Consider the following 12,160-nt stretch of genomic DNA (forward strand, 5'->3'; position numbering starts at 1 on the left):
AGAAGACTATTTGCCAACATAGACCATCCTCGGATTCTATAATATTATTTTCATAAAATAAAAGAACCGAGTTTTGATTTGCTTGTGGGTAAGGAGAGAAAAAATAAAATATTGCTGGTAAAGGCAAAATTTTTCAGTTTGGGAAATGATGTCTTTTTCCAGTCCTTGGTTTCTGATATTTTAACTATCTAACGGCAAAATCCCAATTGAGCTGTAGCTAGCTAAAGAGGTAAGGTCCCAAGTTCTTATGCTATCACCGCTATTGCGTTGTGTACATGGTCAAGACCCTCTAATATAAAATGACTTGGTCATGATTTAATACAGATCAGAGTTGTACGTTGCTGGAGTACTGAAACATTAAAAAGTGCTTTTATCTTCAACTGATTATTTCCAATCCATCCTTGAATATTATCTTAGTGAATTGACAACTTTGCGAAACTGCTTGTGTTAGATACATCATGACATAGAATCAAATCGGTTATCCTGTGACCCGATAGATTGTGCACAAAACCTCTAAAAACTAATATAACTAAATGCTCTTAAATTTACATTAATATAAACCGAGATACGTAAATCTGTTTGCCAAACATTAGTTTTTTTTTTACATACAAGATCAAATATTGAAATTAAGCACAAAGACAAGGCTTTTTTTTAATTTTTTTTTTTTTAAGAAGGGCTCAGTCGATTGTTATCGATTCTGTTCTGAAATATTTTAACGACCCTAGAAAAACGAAAAGCAAAGTTCATCTTGGTCGGCTTTGAAAGCAGAACGTCAAGATACATAAGTGAATATCGCAAAACATTTTCCCCGACTTTCCACCGATTCTGACAGTCTACACCTAGATAAAATATTGGTTTCAAATACTGGCACAAGGCCAGCAATTTCGGGGGAGGGGTAAGTCGATTACATCGACCCCCAGTGGGCAACCGGTACTTATTTTATTGACCCTGAAAGGATGAAAGGCAAAGTTGGCCTCGGCGGAATTTGTACTCAGAACATAAAGACCGACGACACCTAGATAAAATATTGATTTCAAATTTTCGACACAAAACCAGCAATTTGGTGGGGGGTGTCGATTATATCGATCTCAGGGCTCAACTGCTATATCACGACAATGTTTCGTCGCCTGGTTCCGATTGGTCAAATCAAACTATCTTAAGGAATGATTTGTTGGTTAAACCAATGAAAAAGACGTTTATGAGTCCATATATTTTTCTTTCTACGAAAGACATAAGGGCTGAAATTTTGATGGTAGGGGCTAGTCGGTTACATCTACCCAATGCTAAACTGATACTTATTTTATCGACCCTGAACGGATGAAAGGCAAAGTTGACCTCGGCGGAATGTGAACTCAGAATGTAAAGCTAGAAGAAATGCCATCCATGGAAACAGCAAACTTCTTTGAGCAAGTTGCAAGCCATTTGCAAGTTGAAATCGTGATAGGGTTTCAGTCGTTATTGAGTCTCTATTTTACTTCACGTATACTGCTGAGGTCTTTGTGAAAGGTATGGACATCTCCCATTGCTCCAATTAATTCCCCTACTTTTTTGTACCTAGAAATAACTTTTCGTGATGTGGTTGAGACATTTCCCAGTATCGAGAGATTCTGGGAAATGTCTGTCAAACTTTCAAATCCGCCATTACTTAATCTAGAAGGGATTGTTCCCCTACGAAAGCTGATCACTAGGGGTACACCACATGCTTAATTTCGTGTTAACGAAATGATGATTAAGGCCGTGTGAGTCGTAGTTGTTTAGCCCAAGGTCAAACCTAACTGTGTGGGCTTATGAGCAGACTCATGAAAAAAGTTAACACTGATTGAGCATATCGATAACCAAAGGTATTTCAGCTGTGATAATCCCATCTTTTAAGGATATATTGGACTATATTATCTTACGTGTTCTTTCCTTGTTTAAAACGGTGAGCTGTGATTTAATAGAGATTTAGCTGCTGTTTCTCACATGTACATCAACTACATAGAGGCATCATCTTTGGTTCGTTGCTTTGTAAAATTGCGATAATACATGACCGGTGCTTTGTTTCATCGACCTCGAAAGGATGAAAGGCAAAGCTAAGATATGTCATTAAGCATTTTGTAAGCCGAGTTAACGATTCTGCCAACTTGTTGCCTTAAAGACCGAGATTAGTCCGTACTATGTTAATGCTTTTCTAAAAGTCTTAGATTATACTTTTTAAAAATCGGGGTGCATCCAGATACCCACCATGGTGCACTGTTTGAAAATGACTGCATTAGACATATCTTTACATCATCATCGAAAAGACTGCGGTCTTCAGCATGATATTTGCTATTACTGTGGTAAATATCTGCCAAATATTTAAGAAAAATAAGCTTGCAATATGCAAATGCTTTGTACTGAAAATTTTATCGTCCATCTTTTACCTGTTTCAGTCATTGGACTGAGGCCATGCTGGGACACCGCCTTGAAACGTTTAGTCTAACAAATTGGCCTCAGTACTTATGTTTTTTTAAAAAAATCTGGTACTTATTCTCTCGGTGTCTTTTACCCGCTAAGTTACGGGGAACGTAAATAAACCAGCACCGGTCTCAAGCGGTTGGAGGGATAGGTGGACAAACACAAAGACACGCACATACATACATACATACATATATATATATATATATATATATATATATATATATATATATATATATACAACGGGTTTCCACAGTTTCCGTCTATCAAGTTCATTCACAAAGCAATTGGCCGGCCTGGGGTTATAGTTGAAGACACTTGCCCGAGGTGCTGCGTAGTGGGACTGAACCCGAGACCACGTGGCTGCAAAGTTTGTTTCTTAATCACACACCCATGCCTTCATCCGACAAAACTTTTGGAATCAATGAATTACTGTTGATTCATTTCCATAATGGTGACTTTAATATAAAAGAGCGGCAATGAGAGAGTGAAAGATGTTTTATGGAACTTAGTTCCACATCCCTACGTTCTGAGTTCAAATCAATAAAAAGAAGCTAGAAATCAATATTGTTATACTAGTTTTAGGTCATTGTTATGTTGCCCTGTCGACAAACCGCTTCCAATGGTTTTTAAATTGATTATTATATCGACCACAGTATTTATTTTGTTGATAAATATTTTTCATATCGCCAACTTACGGAACATGAAACAATACAACGTAACGCCGTTTCTTTACAGGCATTAACATAAACACAGATATACATATACACACATACATACACATAGAGATAGGCACGCGCGCCCAAACATACCACACTACACCACACCCCTACACACGGAATCACGTCGTTGCGAATCAAACATTTTAACTACACATCCATGTCTGCAAAATTCACAGTCACGTCACCTCAGATCTACAAGGGTGTCGTTATTTGTGAAGTTAACTGTAATGCAGAAGTTTTCAACCTTGATACACGAAGTTGTAAGTTGTTCACCGTTTGATATGACGTTTCAGAGGCAATACTCTTTTATTCTTTTACTTGTTTCAGTCATTTGACTGCTGCCATGCTGGAGCACCGCCTTTAGTCGAGCAAATCGACCCCGGGACTTATTCTTTGTAAGCCTAGTACTTATACTATCGGTCTCTTTTGCCGAACCGCTAAGTTACGGGGATATAAACACACCAGCATCGGTTGTCAAGCAATGCTAGGGGGACAAACACAGACACACAAACACACACACATATACATATATATATATATATATATATATATATACATATGTAAGAACGACCGTGCGAACCCAAAAAGGAGAAATGGTGACGAATGGAAAAACAGGACTCTTTTTATTTATACGCGTCACACGGTCGAACACAAAAATATATATCAAAGATGATATATAAAATGTTATACTACGATAACATAGTTATTTCGTAAATTGCCAGTAATTAAGACGATAGAAGATGAATAACAGAATTATTTATTGTGACATTAAAATGTATGTCTGTGTGTGAGTGTGAATGCGACATGTAAAAACATAATAAAAGACAGGCCGTCGTATAAAGAAAAGAGTGTGTGTGAGTGATACATGTATGTGTATGCGTTATATACAGCAGATAGAAAGAGTCAGTAACACGTGTGAGCATTTATACCAGTTCTTAGAGTACACAATAGGAAGAGTCTGTATGTGAAAGAAGTTGAGGCGTATGTGTGGCAAAGCGATCACTAGTTGTGATGTTGTGGCTTCCATGCCGGGCCGGGTTCTTGTTATACAGATGTTCGTCGCAGGCTAGGTTCTTGTCTGTTATTTATCGTGGTGAAGATGAAACACCTAACAGAATCGAAGAGAGAATATGTGCCGCGGTAGTTTGGTTAGTGGTGTACGTAGAAATCATGTTGATGATATTGGCGAATCTTGTAGTTCGTAGTTAAAGTCGTGTTGACTATGTTGGCGAATGCTGGTGGCGATGATGCTGGTTAGTAGTCGTAGACTCGTGTTGCTGATGGCGACGTCGGTGGTAGTCGTAGCTGGACGAAGCTGTTGATGTAGTCGCTGGAAATGCTGCTGCTGATCTGTGTGGTACACGGAACAGTCTCTAAGAGAAACTGAACCGAGACCAATTTGCCGGGTATAATTTGGGCTATTTATAGTTGATGGTAGGCTCCCGAGGCATCAGAAAAATACTCTATCACGTGACCTTATTAAGGGCTGTGATTGGTCAGTTTGCGTTCTGGCGGGAACGGTATGAAGCAGTTGCCGCTTCAAATAATAATCAGTCACGTGATGACAAGGAAATATGTTTTCCACTACGCCCGCGCTTGTTTATATATAAATGAGAAGATAGTTTGTATGTAATGGCGATAGGTAGTTTCACTACACATATATACAACGGACTTCTTTCAGTTTCCGTTTACCAAATCCACTCACAAGGCTTTGGTCGGCCCGAGGCTATAGTAGAAGACACTTGCCCAAGGTGCCACGCGGTGGGAATGAACCCAGAACCATGTGGTTGGTAAGCAAGCTACTTACCACACAGCCTCCTGCGCCTATATGTTTTAAAACTATTTTAAATTTGTTAATGTTAGAGTGTAGGAAGGCGGCGAGCTGGCAGAATCGTTAGCACGCCGGACAAAATGCTTAGCGGCATTTCTTTACGTTCTGAGTTTACCCTGGGCCAGATATATTGAATACTTCAAAACACCCTTTAATGTCTCTCCGTCGTTCGACAGTGAGGATTCGCATGTTCGATCAACTGAATTACCAGCTTCTGAATTAATGTGTAAGTGGTTCATCAGCCCAGAGACTTGTGTCTTAGCATAATTCCCTAGTAGAATCAGTATAGCACAGGGTATGACAAGACTGCACCGTATCTTTTGAATTACAGGTACAATCCACTTGACCGACGATAAACAAATGCTGTAGAAAACATCTTTCCCAATATGTTACGCAGTTCCATCGAAGCCGGGATCTCGTTGTTGCGAAGTAAACTTCTTTACCGTTCGGCCAGACTGCATCAATTAATACAATTATTGACTGTCATAAAATAGTTTGTTGTATTTATTTGGTTCAGTTGAAAGTGCTTGAGTTTGTGAAAGCAAGAGAGGGATGGGTGGAGTTTTGTTGAATTTTGACTAAAATCTAAACAATAGATTCTCTCGAGTTTATTTCACTTATTCTACTAAATATTAGCTGTCAAAAAAGTTATTCGTTATGAAAATAGTTTAAAAAAATGCATAAACAATGGAAAGAAGTCATGTTTTGCTTAGGTTCGTTTACTTAATTCATGAATATTGTTGATGGTATGATATCAATCAAACAAATATCTAAATAACGTCAAGGATGTTTTGAAAAAGAATTTCAACACTGAATGTACTAAAACAGAAAAGAAAAGAAAAATGCTGTTTCAGATCTCTGTATTATTAAGAATATTAGTGCATATTGTATTTTGTGATATTTAAAATAATAAATCACTTTCATACACGCAAAAGTATTGGCTGTTTGAACCAAAATGATTCTATATAGAGATGTGAAATTACCTGAATTATTCTCCTTATAGACATCAAACTCGTATAAATATTCTGATAATAATGCAATCTAAGAGACAACATATTTTAAAACTGATCTTATTTGTCTCATACGAAACAATCATTGATTTAATCTGTAATTCGTTGCCTGGTTAATTATCAACTGGGCTTTGACTATATTTAACGGAGCTACTGTGTTGTAAGCAGATTTCCAGTCTGAGAATAATTTCCGCTCTTCCTCTGGGGTCCCGAAAATAAATAAAATAAAATAGGCGTGGCTGTGTGGTAAGAAGTTTGCTTCTCAACCATGTGGTTCCGGGTTCAGTCCCACTGCATGACAACTTGGGCAAGTGTCTGGCCGACCAAATCCAAGTGATTGGATTTGGTAAACGGAAAGTGAAAGAAGCCCGTCGTGTATATAGTACCAAGGAATTTGAACCATACTGTTTTGTCCTTCCCTCCAATTCAAAACCAACAAAGACTTTGGAGAGGAAGGTCTTCCTTTAGGGAGGCAGAGTAATGAGGTATCCAACTGGAGAAAAGCAAAGACAGTCCAGAGAAAAGTCGTCAGTGGTTTATACTTTATAGGAAGCGATGGGCTTGACGTAAATAAGTACTGATTAGTATTTAGTTTCCAAAGTTTCTCGTAGGAATACCAAAGCCATCAAATATTCTCCAACAGTTATTTTGTTTTATCTTTGATGACCTATTACTTAATTCGAAATCTGATCGCTCTATTGTTTGGAAAAAAAATGCGAGCAGTAACTATATGTGTAAATAAGTTTGCCCTTCAATTTTCTGATGTAGTCGTAGGAGTGCCTTAATAGGATACGGTGTATCGAGGACTTTAAAATCTGGTGGGTCCCATCCCTATCTAAGTATGACCACAGCTGAACTCTTCCACAAGAAAGTCAGACAGAAAGAAAAATCTACCTCAGTATAGGATTTATTCATCGACCCGAAAAGAAGAAAGTTCGCGCCGACGGGATTTGGACTCAGAGTATAGAGAGCAATAACGTTAATCTCTAAAGCAATCTACCCAACGTACTAATGACTCTGCCAACTGGTTGCATAACACTTAAGGAAAAGATTTGTATCAATATTGGTTTCAAATTTTGGCACAAGGCCAGCAAGCTTGGGGGAGATGTTAAGTCGATTACATCGACCCCAGTGCTCAACTGGAACTTTTCAGTGGAATTTGAACTCAGAACGTAAAGACGGACGAAATACCCACTAAGTATCCTTTCCGGCAGGCTGACGATTCTGCCAGCTCGCTGCCTTAATTTGTATCAATATCGATTTCTTATATAATAGCTCACATATTGGTAGGGGTCGATATAGTCGACTGAGTTTATCGATGTAGAATATGGAGATATATTTTATTGATCTCGGAAATTTGAAAGGCAACTCAGATATCGGTAGGAATGTAAGTCAGAACTTAACTGAATACACGAAGGCGTTTAGCTCAGAAACATATAGCTCCTACTACTTACGGTCTTCGTATCAAACAATAATGAAGCTCCTGAATCTTTAGCTTACAAATGTATATAACCGTATGACGGTTCGAATAAGTTATACGTTATTTTAATTTTATTTTATATCGCAAATGGTGAATAACAGCGCCAATGGTTTTAGAAAATTTCAACGAGTTACTTCTGATTCACTGCATTACTGATGGCCAAAGTAATAAGGGAGTGTCTGCCTCTCGCGCAGAACAGATATCCAAGCAGACACAATGTCTCGACAAAGATATCGTATGAACCGAGGAGGGTGGTGCTTCTTTCTGTTGATTTCTTTGTTTTATGCTGTGCTAATCAATGGGGTTTGACGTATAGATTACTTCAGCATTTGGGATCAGCGTGTGTTGGAACTCTTCCTTACTTAACATTGAGAAATATTCACTTCAACGGCGAAAATTAATTAGGCTAATCACGCAAAATCTCGCTAGTCGACTCCCTTGTTAATTGACTTGTGTTTTGTGTCCAGCGTTGGTAAGCATTAGCCAACCAATAGATCTTATTGGCTTTCACAGACGTGCCACTGTTCGTGCAGATCAGAGTAAGGGGGCCACACACAACATTAAGGTTCAGAGATTCACCTCTTCCTCTTTTGGCATCTTGACGTCGCAGAGCAAAGACGTGATCTAGTTGGCTCTCTCACACCACACACCAGCTAGCAGACAGGAGGCAACGCACAGGAGAAGATCATAGCATCCACGTATCAACCATTTCCATTTATCATTCAGCTTGCATATTTGAACTCAGGACGTAAAGACAGATGAAATACCTATTTCTTTACTGCCCACAAGAGGCTACACAAAGAGAGGACAAACAAGGACAGACAAACGGATTAAGTCGATTATATCGACCCCAGTGCGTAACTGGTACTTAATTTATCGACCCCGAAAGGATGAAAGGTAAAGTCGACCTCGGCGGAATTTGAACTCAGAACGCAGTGGCAGACAAAATACCGTTAAGCATTTCGCCCGGCGTGCTAACGATTCTGCCAGCTCGCCGCCTTAATATCTATATATATAAAAATGAGAATGTGCGTCTGTCTGTCTGTCTGTCTGTGTGAATCCATAAAACTCAAGAACTACGCAACCAATTTCATTCAAATTTTACACATGCCTTACTTAGGGTTCCAGTTGTGTTTTAGTCAAAAAAAATTTTTTACTTCTTGCAGAGTTCGAGCCCACGGCAACATAATATCTCCTCCACTATTTAAGTATTACATGTCAAAAGTGAAACAAAAACACTCCTGTCAAATACTTTCACTTTAAAAATGAAACTATTCTACTAACTGAAACAATCACATTTCGATACTGTAATGACAGATACTTTCAGAGAGAGAGAGAAAGAGAGAAAGACAGAGACAGAGATGTATATGGATACATATAGATGTATATGTACACGTTATTCCACTAACTGAAACAATCACATTTCGATACTGTAATGACAGATACTTTCAGAGAGAGAGAGAAAGAGAGAAAGAGATGTATATGTATACATATGCATGTATATGTACACGCATATGCATAGAATATATATATATATATAGATGTAGATCTATATGCATACATGTATATGTATACATATGTGTAGATGTATATATATATATATATAGATGTAGATGTAATATGTACACACACACACACACACATATATATATATATATATATATACATGCATACAGATATCTATACATATATACACCCATCACACACAAACACACACATTAGTCATTTGTTTTCTTATCCAAAACTACGTCAAAAGTACTGAACGAATCTTTATGAAATTTGGAAATTATATTCTATGTATAACGGCCATAACTCCCATCAAAATTCATATATTTTTGATGTTGATGAAATTTTAACCCTAACATAACAGATGAGCATTATTTGTAATTCAACGGTACAGATTTCTGCAATGTGGTGCATCAATTGTCAAGTAAATGAGACGCATCTTTGCCTCCACTGATTCACTTGCAAAGTGTTGAGTAAAATTATTTCGTTGCAGACCTCCTTTGGGTCTTTTTATTATCACTGCGACACACATAGTCCCCAGTTGGTAACATTGATTTCAAGGCCCTCCTAGATGAGAGACTGGCATTCCACTTAATGTCTATGTTCCATGCTGGCATGGATTGGAGAGTTATTAATGTAGAAATATGGTATCGTAGCTACTAACAGTTGAGGGTTGCGTAGTCTAGACGGCGTTTTTAGATTTCATTATTCTCTTTAACCCGGGCAAAGCCGGGTATTTCTGCTAGTAATATAATAAATGTGAATGTCAGTGTGTCACATTTTTTCAGCTTTACTCCTAGAGGCCGTAGCCCAACATATACCAGTTTGGAATCAGGCTGACTCTGTTAGTATATTAAAAACATTACGGGCCAAATCCGGACATTTTGGATTCCCAAGTTTTCAATACTGTGATTATTTTCGGCGATTCTTTTACGTGACCTTTTGCGACAAATTTTTTTTGTACGATAATAATTTTTATAATCTAAAGGCTAACACCGTGAGTAAATTAAAAAAACATTCTGGGCCGAGTCCGGACCTGCAATCTCGAAATTTTGGATTCCTATGTTTTCATTACTGCGATTGTTTTCGGTGACTTTTTACATGATTTTTTTGCGCCGAATATGATCATCATAGGGCGGAAGCAATTACAATAAATTCTCCAAAACAAGTCAGAGATCTGTTTGCAGATCTTCCCATTCGGGGTCAGTTGCTTAAAAGCTATATACTAGCTCAAAAGTCGCCAGATAGGGCGGCTTTTAAGCTAGTTATACACTAATAGTCAAATTACAGAATCAAGAATTTTTCATACTTTTCGTTTGTTTAAAAATATAAAATTGAAGGCTATTGCTTTATTGTCATAAATTTTAAATTTTACACAATTTTATTTTGAAATTAAACACAATAAAGAGGTCGCCCATTTCAAGAAAGTATCAAGCGGGCCACAAGATAAAAGTCAGTGGCCCACGGGCCTGAGGTTGGCCAGCCCTGATGTAGAGGCTTCCTGTAGGTTGTTGGTGGAGGTAGATTTTGCTTTCTTCATTCAAACAATTTCGTTGAAATATTTAGGTTGGCTTCTTTATCTTAGACTTTTATAACGATGAGAAATAAAAATAAATGTACCGTATCTTCCTTCAATCTAAAAAGACTTGACAACAAGGGAAACCTCGACGTGGTTGTTAGACATGCTAGAAATAGTAGCCACGTTTCTAGCTTTGATCTACGTTAGTTCGTTTAATTGATTCAAAGCCAACAGTCTAATCTTCACTCATTAGTCGAGTTAAAACAGAATCAACAAGGGAAGTAACTATTTATTTCGTCTAATTAGCTAATAATTGATGCACGTACACCATTTGGGATTTTGAATAGCTAAAATAGCAGCTGAAATATAAAAAATAACTTCAGATTTTGAAAATAATCTTTGTTGTGAAACTGAAAACAAGGGAGGCAGCAGCAAGTGAAGATTAGTAGGGACAAAGTAGGTGAAAGATCTACGGGTACATAGTTACTTATTTAAAACATTTCTGTATTGTTATATTTCGAGATGGTCATTTAAAAATGTTTTGCCAAATAAGCACACATATTATACAGCCACGCACCATCCTGGTTTTTTTAAATTGAATAAAATAAAATAAATTGCGTCAATTATTTTTAATGAAAACCAGAATGGTACGCGACTTCTGGGACACCATGTATATTCGTTCTTCACTCGTTTATTACTATTCTTATTTTATCTTATGTCCATTGTCCGGAAATCTTTCGTCACATATCTGTGAAGAACGCCCTACAGGGCGTGTGTTTATTTGCAAGGGGCGAGAAGACCATCTTGAACTATGATAATATTTGTTTCAACACACGGTTTCACATCAGGAATCTTGCAAGAAATTCGTAAACGTAAAACATTTCTATTATGTGCTAAATATATAATCCATTGTACCTGTTGCTTTTTAAAACTGTGCAAGCATAATTTGAGGAAGATTTGACTGCCATTTCTTGCAGGTTAAATAACAGTATACTGGCTCCTTGTATTTGAATTTGATATGTGTAATTCTTGCCAGCATCAATATTTATGTACCCTGCATGGCATTTGAGCTATGGACACGTTAGCTGGTTGACAAATAAGCTATCCAATTAATTATTTTACCTTTCAAAAGAAAGTATTTGGATATTATTTGAGAAGATTATACTAAACAAGAAACATAACAGGTTTATAAAATAAGTTTATTATATAAATTAATCAAGAAAAATATGCAATTGGTGAAGGGAAAGAAAAATGATTGTATTCTTTCAAAATGTGACAGATTTTCAACAGTTATTTTGAAACTGTGGCTTTGCTGAAAAAAAAAAAAAAAAGCTGGGCACATCAATAAAAAACTAAAACTAAAAGGGGGCGGTGGTAGTGGCAGTTATATAGTAAAAAAAAAAAAAAGCTTTGCCTTCACAAGAATATGACAAAGCTACATAAAAAAAAGCGAAGTTGCATGAAATTTTTTTTTTGACATTCACTGAAAACAAAAAATATTCCAGGTAATCAAAATCTCATTTATTCTTCATATTCCTGCTGGGATTTTTTCTCTCTTCTTTTGAAGATGAATTTTGACTTTACAAAGTTAGTGAAGCAAACTCCACTCATAAATCTTATTTATCACAGATTTAAAAATAGGGGGGAAAAAAAGAA

Source organism: Octopus bimaculoides, chromosome 6 (genome assembly GCF_046866305.1).
Source record: "Octopus bimaculoides isolate indiv1 chromosome 6, ASM4686630v1, whole genome shotgun sequence".
Lineage (NCBI taxonomy): Eukaryota > Metazoa > Mollusca > Cephalopoda > Octopoda > Octopodidae > Octopus > Octopus bimaculoides.